Below are 12,107 nucleotides of genomic sequence, written 5' to 3' on the forward strand. Positions count from 1 at the left end.
TTTGTTTATGATTTCTAACACTAACAACTTGGCTTGTCTTCTTGTTTATGTTTTGTTATCATTGACTAACCTTCCCTTTTTGCAGAGCATCAGGATGAAATCAGGAAGATCTATCAAAAATACTCTAGGGCTTCTACCAAGAAAGGCAAATACTATAGGCTTGGATCTTCAACAGTTTCAAGGATGGAGATAACTCATCTGCGAAAGGATTTCAAAGAGGAGATTATTAACAAAATGGCTACTCAATTGGATACACTTCAAGCAAAGAAGAAGCATGAAGAAGTAAAGGCAATGCTTGCTGAATTTTTTCCTCATTGTAGACAAAAGAAAAAAGGACTGCAAATGTAAGCTTCTTGCAAAAATTGATAGTCATCGAGCTCCTCCAGATTTCAAGCTAGTTTATGGAGATGATGAGCAACTCTTCTATGTTTCATAATGAAGGCTATGGCCCCTAAGACAAGGTATGCAACAAGATCCATTATAATTTTTTGGTCCTTATATGAATTCTTATGCACCAAATAATCAATGGAAACCCCCATATTCCCAAAACTTTGGAAACTATATACCCCAGTCTTGGAATAATTCCCAAAATCCTTGGCCCAGTTATCAAAATCCTTCCTTTCAGTGGTAGCAACCACAAGGGAATTGGTCACAACCTCAGGGTCCATGTCAACCATCCCAGAATAACTAGCATTAGTCACCTCAATGGAGGTAAGGTCTGCAATGGCCAAATCAGTCCTCTGGTTTCCTGTAACAACCAAATTTAATGCCACTAGTTGTTAATGCTACTCCACTTAAGTCCACTCAATTGCCAAATCAACTTGTGCCAAATACTAACAATAAACCTAAACAACAACAAGTTTATTTAGTTGATCCTAATCAATGCTCTGCATACTCTCTTAGTGTAAGTGGCATTCCCTTATGGTCAAGAACAACTTTACCTACCTTATCTCCTCCAGTTATAACTAAATTACCATCAGAGGAAATTGTACAAGATATTATAACTGACCAACTTGCAGATCCTAAACAGGTACCTTAATCTGAAACTTTAGGAACACCTGTTAGAACACCTCCATTTCCTCAATGATTGCACGTAGAAGTGAATAGGAAGCAAGATGACATAGTCTTTGATCTTATTGATCAGTTAAAACATATATGTGTAAATATTACACTATTTGAAGCTATTAAGGATATTCCCATATATGGTAAGGCTATTTAGGAGACATGTTTAAAGAAACCTGGATGGAAGAAAAATGATCCACAAACAGTCCATGTAATGGGGCAATTGGTTGATATTATGTTAGGTACAATTACTATCCCTAAGTACTCTGACCCTGGCAGTCATGTTGTGAAAGTGGTCATCAATGGAACTCAAATAAAGAATTCCCTGATAGATTTAGGAGCTGCTATAAATATTATGACCAAAGATGTCATGCAACAACTCAACATTACTAGCCTTAGGTCTACTCCAACAGTCTTGCAACTTGCATATAGTTCTATTGTCAGGCCTGATGGGATGGTTGAGGATATTGTTGTCACTTTAGATTCTTGGGAATATCCAATTGATTTTATGATACTCTCTCCTAAAGCAACATTGGGGGATATCCAATTATTCTAGGAAGACCTTGACTTGCTATAATTGATGCATACATAGGGTATAGATTAGAGGATATGACCATTTCATATTGTATCACCACTAAAACACTTGTACTTTATTCGCCTGCACAACCTCAACTTGATCAAGAGTAAATAGTGTGGCTGGATGTAGGAGAGGAAGCATAGGAACTTAATTTTGTTCAACAACTTATGATGTTGTCCAGGGAACCATTCATAGAACTCCAAGAAGATGATAAGGTACTCTCTAACATCATAGAAAATCATTATGGTACAACCCAGCAATTACCTGGTATACATGTGTGTCCTTCTCATACTCTTCTTACATCTACTAGTTTTGTGGGTTCTCCTACAACCACAAATATATTTCATACCTTGTCGCTGCAAGAAATCCAAACCTCTTGTTTAACTGAAGTGTCTAAGATTTAGTCAGTTAATCAAGTAGAAGTTCCTCTAGGAAGATACTTGGATATCAATAGTCAGCTTAAAGTAAATCAAAGATTGTCTTTGATAGAACTACTCCAGACCCATAAATAGGCTCTTGCATGGTATTATCATGATATGAAGGGATTAGATCCTAAATTGTGCACTCATAGGATATATATCAGAGAACATTGTAAGCTAGTTAGACAAGCTCAACGAAGGATCAATCTTGCATTAAGGGAATTAGTCAAGGAAGAATTGCAAAAGTTACTCAATGCAAGGTTTATTTATCCTATTTTAGATAGTTTATGGATATCTCCTCTGGTCATAGTTCCTAAGAAAGGAGGTAAATGGAGAGTTTGTGTGGACTATAGGGAGCTCAACACTGCTACTAAAAAGGATCATTTTCCACTTCCTCTCATTGATTAGGTACTAGATTCTTTAGCAGAAAAATAATACTTCTCATTTTTGGGTGGGTTTAGTGGTTATAATCAAATTAGAATTGCTCCAAAAGATCAAGAAAAGACAACCTTCACCTACCCTTCGAGAACGTATGCCTATTTAGTTCTTCCATTTGGATTGTGTAATGCTCCTACAACCTTTCAGAGGGTGGTCCTCAGTATGTTTTTAGATATTGCCCATGATTGCATGAAAATCTTTATGGACGACTTCATTGCTTATGGAATTACTTTTGAGGAAGCATTGCACAATCTTGGCAAAGTGTTGCAGCGGTGTGAGGATCATAATTTGTCCCTAAATAGTGAAAAATACTTCATAATGATGCAAGAAGGGATAGTGTTGGGGCATTGTATTTCTCAAGAAGGTATTCAAGTCGACCCTATCAAGATTGAGGTAATAATCAACCTCACTATCACTACAAAACAAAAGGATGTCAAGAGTTTCGTAGGTCATGTAGGGTACTATAGAAGATTTATAAAGGACTTTAGTAAGATGGTATGCCCTTTGTATTCTCTTTTGACAAATGATGTTGAGTTTTAATGGACACCAACATGTGAAGAGGCATTTTCCAAACTTAAGGGAGCTTTAACCCAAGCTCTAGTGCTCAAAGGACTCAATTGGTCTCTCCCTTTCCACATTCACACTAATGCATCAGATTTTGCAATTGGAGTAGTCTTGGGACCAAAATACAGAACTCTAGAGAATGTAATTTATTATATCAGCAAAAATTTGTAGGGACCTGAGCTAAACTATACTATTACAGAGAAGGAAATGTCAGTTGTTATCTATCCTCTCAACAAGTTATGATACTACATCACTAGCTATCAGATATTTGTGCACACTGATCATGCAACCATAAAGTACCTTATGAATAAAAGTTTCATCTCTGGTAGATTGGCACGGTGGTTGTTGCTTATGCAGGAGTTTGATATCACTATCATAGACAAGCCAGGTAAAGCAAATGTAGTGGCAAACTTTCTATCTAGACTATAGAAAAAGGATGATCCTACAGCCATTGATGATTCTTTTCCAAACAAGCATTTGTTTTCAATCAATGTACACACTCCATGGTATGCTGACATAGCTAACTACCTAGCAGCTAATAAAATTCTTCCTCATTTCTCACCCAAAGAAAGAAGGTTACTTGTAGAGAAGAGTTTCAATTTTTCATGGATAGTAGATTGCTTATTTTATACAGCGCCAGATCAAGTTATGAGGCGGTGTATTTGGGAAGATGAAACTGTTAATGCATGGTAGCTTATGCAAGATAAGATATTTCTAACCTTCCTTGTTCTGTTATTTAGATGCTTCATGTCTAAACTTATATTGCATATGATTATCGGATTTTACAAACATTGCTTAGCATATTAAATGCTATAAGTTATCGGGTTATTAGCCGATACATACTTGCTATCGGGTGCATAACTATTGGCACCGATCCACATCTGTTATCGGGCTTAATCATCGGGCATATTTGTTATCGGGCTTAATACATACACCGCTTCATTTGGAATTAACAGTGGTTAACAACTGCACCGGTTGGATTACATACATCGTGCATTTTGAATCATCGGTGTTTACATGAACCGATTCATTATCTTGATCAATCATTATATTATATTACAATATGCTATCGAGGTTTTGAACCGATAAACAACCTTGTGTTAATGGTATAATTACAAAGGCACCGATCAATGGGTGCATTGATCGGTCATGCCTAAATGATATATATACCAATTGAATTCATTTCGAGGAGACATAGAAAACATAAAATGATCTCTCTCTTTCAGACCTGCAGATAAAATCAGAATTATTAGACATCAACATAATTCCTCATATACATTTATAGCATACATAGTTCATAACTTGTTCTTTAATTGAAATTGAAATAACTTTACATGGTATCAGAGCCAAGGTAATCGAACCTAAGGCTATTCAATTCTAATAAAATTCAAGGACTAAGTTACAAACTACATCACATTTCCATAATGGCCAACGCTATCAGATTCGAAGATAGACTCGGAGGTAGCGAAGATTTTTCAGCTTGGAAGTTTAGAATCAAAATGATTTTAAGAGAAAACAAAGTTGATTCATATGTCCAAACTGAAAGTGCACAACCAGAAGATGAAACTGAGAAATCCACATGGATCGAGGGAAATGATAAGGCAATTAAAATAATAGTGGATGGGGTAAGAAATAATATAATGCCCATCATTAGAAAGCAGGAGACGGCTTATAAAATGTTCAAAGCACTTGAAAAGACATTTGAGATATCAAATGCAAGTCGTACTCTAGCACTAAAATGAGAAATAAATCATATCACCATGAACAAAGGGGAGACAATCAACGCCTACTTCATGTGGATATCAGTTCTAAAAGATGAACTTGCAACTTTGGACTACGAGATCCGAGGCAAAGAACTAACACTCATTGATTTAGATGGGTTGCCTAGTGGATGGAGCACATTCGTCCAAGGCATCAGTGCAAGGTCCAAATATCCTAAGTTTGAAAGACTAAGAGATGATTGTCTACAAGAAGAATCCCGATTGAACAAAATAGGAATAAAACAGAAGAATATAGATGAAGACTTGCAAGTCCTAAATACAAACATCAATAAAAGGTACAAAAAGAAGCAATTCAAGAAAAGAAAAGCCAAACAAGGCAAGAACACTTCTAAGAAAGACCTATCACATGTTCAATGTTATAGGTGTGACAAATTCGGACACTATGTTGCAAACTGTCCGGAGAAAGGGAAGCAAGCCACATTTGCAAAAGTGAAGAAATCTAGAAAAGAAAATGACTCCGAGAACTATGTCCTCTACTCAACACTTACAAGCCATACTTCAAACAAATCTAACTCATGGGTGATCGACAGTGGTTCATCCAGACACATCACCGACTTTAGAGAAATATTAGACTCCATGATAGAGAAAGATGATGAGGAAGTAACCATCGGAGATGATTCTTCACATCCAGTCAGAGGAATTGGAACCTGCACCATCAAACTGAAGTCAGGCATGTCACTACGACTTGAAGAAGTATTATATGTTCCAGGCATCAAAAGAAATCTAATCTCCATATCAGCACTAGAAGATCAAGGATATAGAGTGACCTTCATGGAAAACAAGGTGTTGGCTTGGCCAAAGAGATCCTCCATCAAAGACGCTAAGGTCATTGGTGGAAGACAAGGCTATTTGTATGAGCTATGTACAGAGCCCAATCTAGCATTGATCCATGAAGCAACTAATGCAAATGAAGTATGGCACAGGAGATTAGGTCATCTGAATTATAGAGCTTTGTCAACCATGGGAAACCTTGTCACAGGTCTACCTAAGTTGAAGCAATATCATTCAGAGGCTTGCAAAGGGTGTGCCTTAGGTAAAAATACCAAAAATGCATTTCAGAATAGTACTAGGAAAACTAGCAAAGTTTTGGAGTTAATTCATTCTGATGTATGTGGACCTATGTCCGTACCCTCGCTAGGGGGATTTTTGTACTATGTAATTTTTGTTGATGACTACTCTAGGAAGACGTGGATCTACTTTCTGAAATGTAAAGAATCAGAAGAGATCCTAAGTAGGTTCAAAGAGTTTAAAACATTAACAGAAAATCTCTCTGAAAACAAAATTAAAACCTTAAGAACTGACAATGGGGGGGAATACACATCAGAACTATTTAAAGACTTTTGTAAAAATTCTGGGATTAAGAGGGAGTTATCAATACCTTATAATCCACAACAAAATGGAGTAGCTGAAAGGAAAAATAGGACCATAGTAGAAGCTGCCAAAGCCATGATACTAGATCAAAATCTAAACTTGAACCTTTGGGCAGAAGCAACCAACACTGCTGCGTACATACAAAATAGATGTCCTCATTCACACCTTGAAGATAAAACTCCTGAGGAAGTCTTTACCAAAACAAAACCAGATATCAGCCATCTTAGGATATTTGGGTGTCCGGTCTATATTCATGTACCTAAAGAGAAAAGACTAAAACTAGAACCCTCTGGAAAAAGGGGAATACTTGTAGGATACAGTGAAACTTCTAAAGCCTACAGAATGTATGTACAAGGACAAAGAAATATTGAACTCAGTAGGGATGTAATCTTCGAAGAAGATTTAGCCTTCAAAAGGGCTCAAAATACAATAGAACCTGAAATTCATAATCCTACTTCTAACCTAGAAGAAGAACCTACTCCTGAGCTTCAGAGGGAGTATCTTGAGGAAACTATAAGTGAAACACAAAACCCACCTATAGATAATCACAAGAAAAGACCACTATGGGCCACCAAAACTATAGCAGAAGCTCAGAAGTTCACTGCTCCTTCAGGAACCTTCAGGGAAAGCAAGAGGCCTAATAAATTCATCAACTATGTTGCACTTATGAATGATCTCTCTAAAGCTGAACCTAACAATGTTTCAGATGCACTCAAACATAAAGTATGGATAGATGCCATGACTGAAGAATATCAGTCCATTATGAAGAATGATGTTTGGGAGATCGTTCCTAGGCCAACCAAGAAGTCTATCGTGTCTTCTAAATGGTTGTTTAAAATCAAGCATGCTGCAGATGGCAGCATTGAAAAACACAAGGCCAGATTTGTAGCTAGAGGGTTCTCACAGAAGGAAGGAATAGATTACGAAGAAACATTTGCACTTGTTGCCAGGACACATCAGTAAGAGTTGTCCTAGCCATTGCAACAACAAAGGGGTGGAAGGTACATCAGATGGATGTTAAGACAACATTCCTAAATGGCGAGATCATGGAAGAAGTCTACTTAGAGCAACCTGAAGGGTTTGAAATTCATGATGCAAAGTCTCATGTGTGTAGACTCAAGAAAGCTCTTTATGGGCTCAAACAGGCTCCCAGAGTTTGGTATGAAAGAATTGACACCTACCTCTCAAAGCTGGGTTTCTCTAAGAATGATGCAGATCCTAATCTCTACCTCAAAAGAAATAAAGGTGATATGTTAATATTAATTTTATATGTTGATGACTTATTAATTACAGGAGATAATCACCTAATAGATCAATGCAAGAAAGATCTATCCACAGAATTTGATATGAAAGACTTGGGGCTTCTTCATTACTTCCTAGGATTGGAAGTATGGCAGAATTCTGATAATATTGTACTGAACCAAGGGAAGTACACCTTGGACATATTGACAAGATTTAGAATGCTAAACTGCAGACCCATGACCTCTCCTATGGAAACCAACTTCCATAAACTTAAAGAAGCAGCAGCAGAATCAAGACCTACTGACCCCACTCAATACAGGCAGATGATTGGGTCCCTGATGTATCTAGTAAATACAAGGCCAGATATCTGCTATGCTATTAATACCTTAAGTCAGTTCATGTGTGAACCTAAGGAGATACACCTGGTTGCAGTAAAGCATATAATGAGATATCTATAAGGTACCCTAAAGCTTGGTCTTAAATATGAAAAGGTTGACATAGATCTACATGGATTTACAGATTCAGATTGGGCTGGCAGTGTGACTGATAGAAAGAGCACTTCAGGGTGTTGCTTCAGTTTAGGGTCAGCCATGATATCCTGGATCAGCAGAAAACAATCTTCAGTAGCTCAGAGTTCCACAGAGGTTGAATATATTGCAGCTTCAATGGCTGCCCGAGAAGCAGTATGGCTAAGGAAATTGCTCGTGGGAATATTTGGAGAACCTATGAAACCTACAGTTATTTAGTGTGATAATCAAAGCTGTATAAAACTTTCTGTAAATCCAGTATTTCATGACAGGTCCAAACATATTGAGATTCCATATCACTATGTACGAGATATGGTTGACAGGAATGTGATAAAGTTAGAATATGTGTGTACAGGAGATCAGACTGCAGATATTCTGACCAAACCACTTTCCAGAGTGAAGGTTGATCACTTCAGAAAGGGTTTAGGTATGATAGAAAGGTAATCTGCTTTGTAATCTATACTTACATATATTTAAGATGTTTAATGTGTAAACTTCTTTGTCATGTCTGGACTATCTCTTGGCTTCTTGCCACCTGTGTTCATATCTAAGAGGTGACGATCTCTCAGATACTGAACACTTGTATGTAGACATCATAAGGTGACGATCTTATGATAGTCAAACCAGTAATCATGTTGGATCACTGGTAAGTCATGGATGTGCCATGACCATGTTGTGATACAACATTTGCACAAATGTTATTGCATTATCACAATTTGGATATAATGAGAAATTAAGCACTTCTCATATGGTTATCCTTGTATTGCGTGTTAGGCAATACTGATATCACGTGTAGGTGATATCTCAACCATTGATCATGATTGGATCTCTGGTAAGTCATGGATTTGCCATGACTATGTTGTGATAAACATTTACAAATGTTATTGCACTTATCACAACTTGGATATGATGAGAAACTAACCTTTCTCATAGACTTATCCTTAAGTATTGCATGTTAGGCAATACTAATATCACGTGTTAGATGATATCTTGATGAATCTTACAAATCACATGTTTTGGTGATTTCTCACATGATTAGGTGATGATTCTCTTACTTTTATCACATGTTAAAATAATACTTTATGTCACATACTCAGGTGATGTTCTTCTATTTTGTATCATATGTCTTGATGGTACTTCTCATGTATAAATGATTTTTGTTGATTGCCATTATCTTAGTTATGAAAAGGAAATGTGATGCAAGTTGCCTTATCTATCTTCCAAAGCTAAGAGGGAGTGTTAATGCATGGTAGCTTATGCAAGATAAGATATTTCTAACCTTCCTTGTTCTGTTATTTACATGCTTCATGTCTAAACTTATATTGCATATGATTATCGGATTTTACAAACATTGCTTAGCATATTAAATGCTATAAGTTATCGGGTTATTAGCCGATACATACTTGCTATCGGGTGCATAACTATTGGCACCGATCCACATCTGTTATCGGGCTTAATCATCAGGCATATTTGTTATCGAGCTTAATACATACACCGCTTCATTTGGAATTAACAGTGGTTAACAACTGCACCGGTTGGATTACATACATCATGCATTTTGAATCATCGGTGTTTACATGAACCGATTCATTATATTGATCAATCATTATATTATATTACAATATGCTATCGAGGTTTTGAACTGATAAACAGACTTGTGTTAATGGTATAATTACAAAAGCACCGATCAATGGGTGCATTGATCGGTCATGCCTAAAAGGCATGACCGGTCAATACACCAATTGACCGGTTACCTAAATGATATATATACCAATTGAATTCATTTGGAGGAGACATAGAAAACATAAAATGATCTCTCTCTTTCAGGCTTGCAGATAAAATCAGAATTATTAGACATCAACATAATTCCTCATATACATTTATAGCATACATAGTTCATAACTTGTTCTTTAATTGAAATTGAAATAACTTTACAGAAAATTATGTCAGTCTTCATGCCTATCATGATGATCCTTGTGGAGGACACTTTGTTGCCAAGAAAACAACTATAAAGATCCTGAATACAGGTTATTATTGGCCAAATTTGCACAAAGACACAATCAAGTATACTAGAAAATGTGACAAATGTCAGAGGATAGGAAGACCCACTAGATCGGATGAGATGGCTTTGCATCCACAGGTGGTTGTTACACCATTTGACAAATAGGGGTTAGATTTTGTAGGACCTATTGATCCACCCTCAAATGGTAGATCATACATCCTTATGTGTACTAACTATGCAATGAAATGGGTTGAGGTGAAAGCATTCAAACATGCCAGAGATAACAAGGTAGCAAAATTGGAGTTCTACAGGAGATTGTGATTGATCAAGGGGCATAATTTACTTCCACTTTGATTACAACTTTAGTCAACGAGTTTAATATAAAGCATATTAAGTCAAGCCCCTACCATCCTTAGGCAAATGGACAAGCTAAAATCATCAACAAAGAAATTGAGTCTATATTGACCAAAACAATAGCTCTCCATGACAAGGATTGGTCTAGTAGGTTGTCAGAAGCAGTTTGGGCATATAGGACTACATGGAAGACAACTATAGGCTTTACATCCTTTGAGATTGTTAATGGGAAAATGGCTATGATGCCTACGGAGTTTGAGCATAAGACACTTCGAACAACCATAGAATTAGATATGAATCTCTCTGCAACTCAAGAGGATAGACTTCTGCAACTTAATGCCTTAGATGAAATCAGAAAATTCGCCCTCAACACACACAAATAATTTAGAATCAGCTCATAAAATGACACGATAAATATATTAAAGACAAAGCATTCAAAACATGAAACTAGACCCTTCTGTATGACTCCAAGTATAAGGATAATTTAGGGAAACTACAGACACAATGGTTAGGGCCCTATGAAGTGATTGAAACATTCCCAAATGGTGCAGTACAATTGGCTACTATTGATCATGTAAAATTCAAGTTGTTGGTAAATGGTCATCAATTGCGTCTCTATCATAAGCCTCTTTCCAAAACAAAGTTCCTACAACAATTCGCAACTCCAGAAGCTGCCAAGATTCTTGCAGCAAAAGTAGGGGGACTTACAGTCCCACCTTCTTCCTAATTTCGTGTTGCATTCACTCATAATAAATACTTCCATATCCCATGGAGGCACCCTTCTTTGCTAATAAATATTCCATTTTCATACTCGCCCATCACTCTTCCATATCATTCCACTTTTGCCATTCATTTCTCCACCTCACTTGTTGTACTTAGTGGTTAGACTTTATTCATGTGGATTTCTCCAACTACTATCATTATGGCACAATAACAGGTATGATCATGTGTATTTATTTTTGTTGCATGCATTTATTAAAGAATATTTGGTATCACAATCATATTTGAATAGTTGATCTTTTAGTCACCCTCTGCATGTGTGGACACATGTTATGGCTTAGGTTGGGGGGGGAAGTTCAGTAGTGAATTCTTCTTATGAAATTACTCTTATGTCATCTCAAATAAAAATGTCATCTCAAATAAAAATTTAAATTTAAAATCATTGAGGCTTGATGTGACTTTTTGTGCTCTTCTATACCTCCTACCACCGTCGTTTTCTTGCGTGCCTTGAGTTATTTTGAAAAAAATGGAGTTGTAGCAGGGTTGTTTGCAAACAGGGCATATTTTCTTTTGATAATTTGCAAAGTTTTAGGCAAAATTGAGCATATTTCTATAGTGGTGTGTTGTGAAATCCAACAAGGTAATGGGTGGTCTGGTTCACCATGAATCTACAGTGCATGGTGTCCTTCTACAAGACCAGGTTTGTGAACTTGAATCCACAACAATGGTTGGTTAGATTATTTTCTTAAGTTAACTGAGTACATTGAGGATGTTGCAAGAGAATTCACTCGTACATTTTCTGATGGGGAAGATTGAGTGAAAGGGTTGAGAGTTATCATGAAAGAGGAGCAGATTGCATAAGTAACAGGGTTACTAGCTGATGAAGAGATATACCTCGAAACAAAAGATGCACGAAGTGCGAGGGCATAATTCACGCAACCAAGTGACCCACCTTTGGTAACAAATAAGTAGGGGACCGGACATAAATCCCTTCCTCCCAAATGGAAATAAGTAGCATTGTATATCATGAAGTATTTGACTTGTGAAGGG

This window comes from Cryptomeria japonica, chromosome 6 (assembly GCF_030272615.1).
Source record: "Cryptomeria japonica chromosome 6, Sugi_1.0, whole genome shotgun sequence".
NCBI classification, from domain to species: domain Eukaryota; kingdom Viridiplantae; phylum Streptophyta; class Pinopsida; order Cupressales; family Cupressaceae; genus Cryptomeria; species Cryptomeria japonica.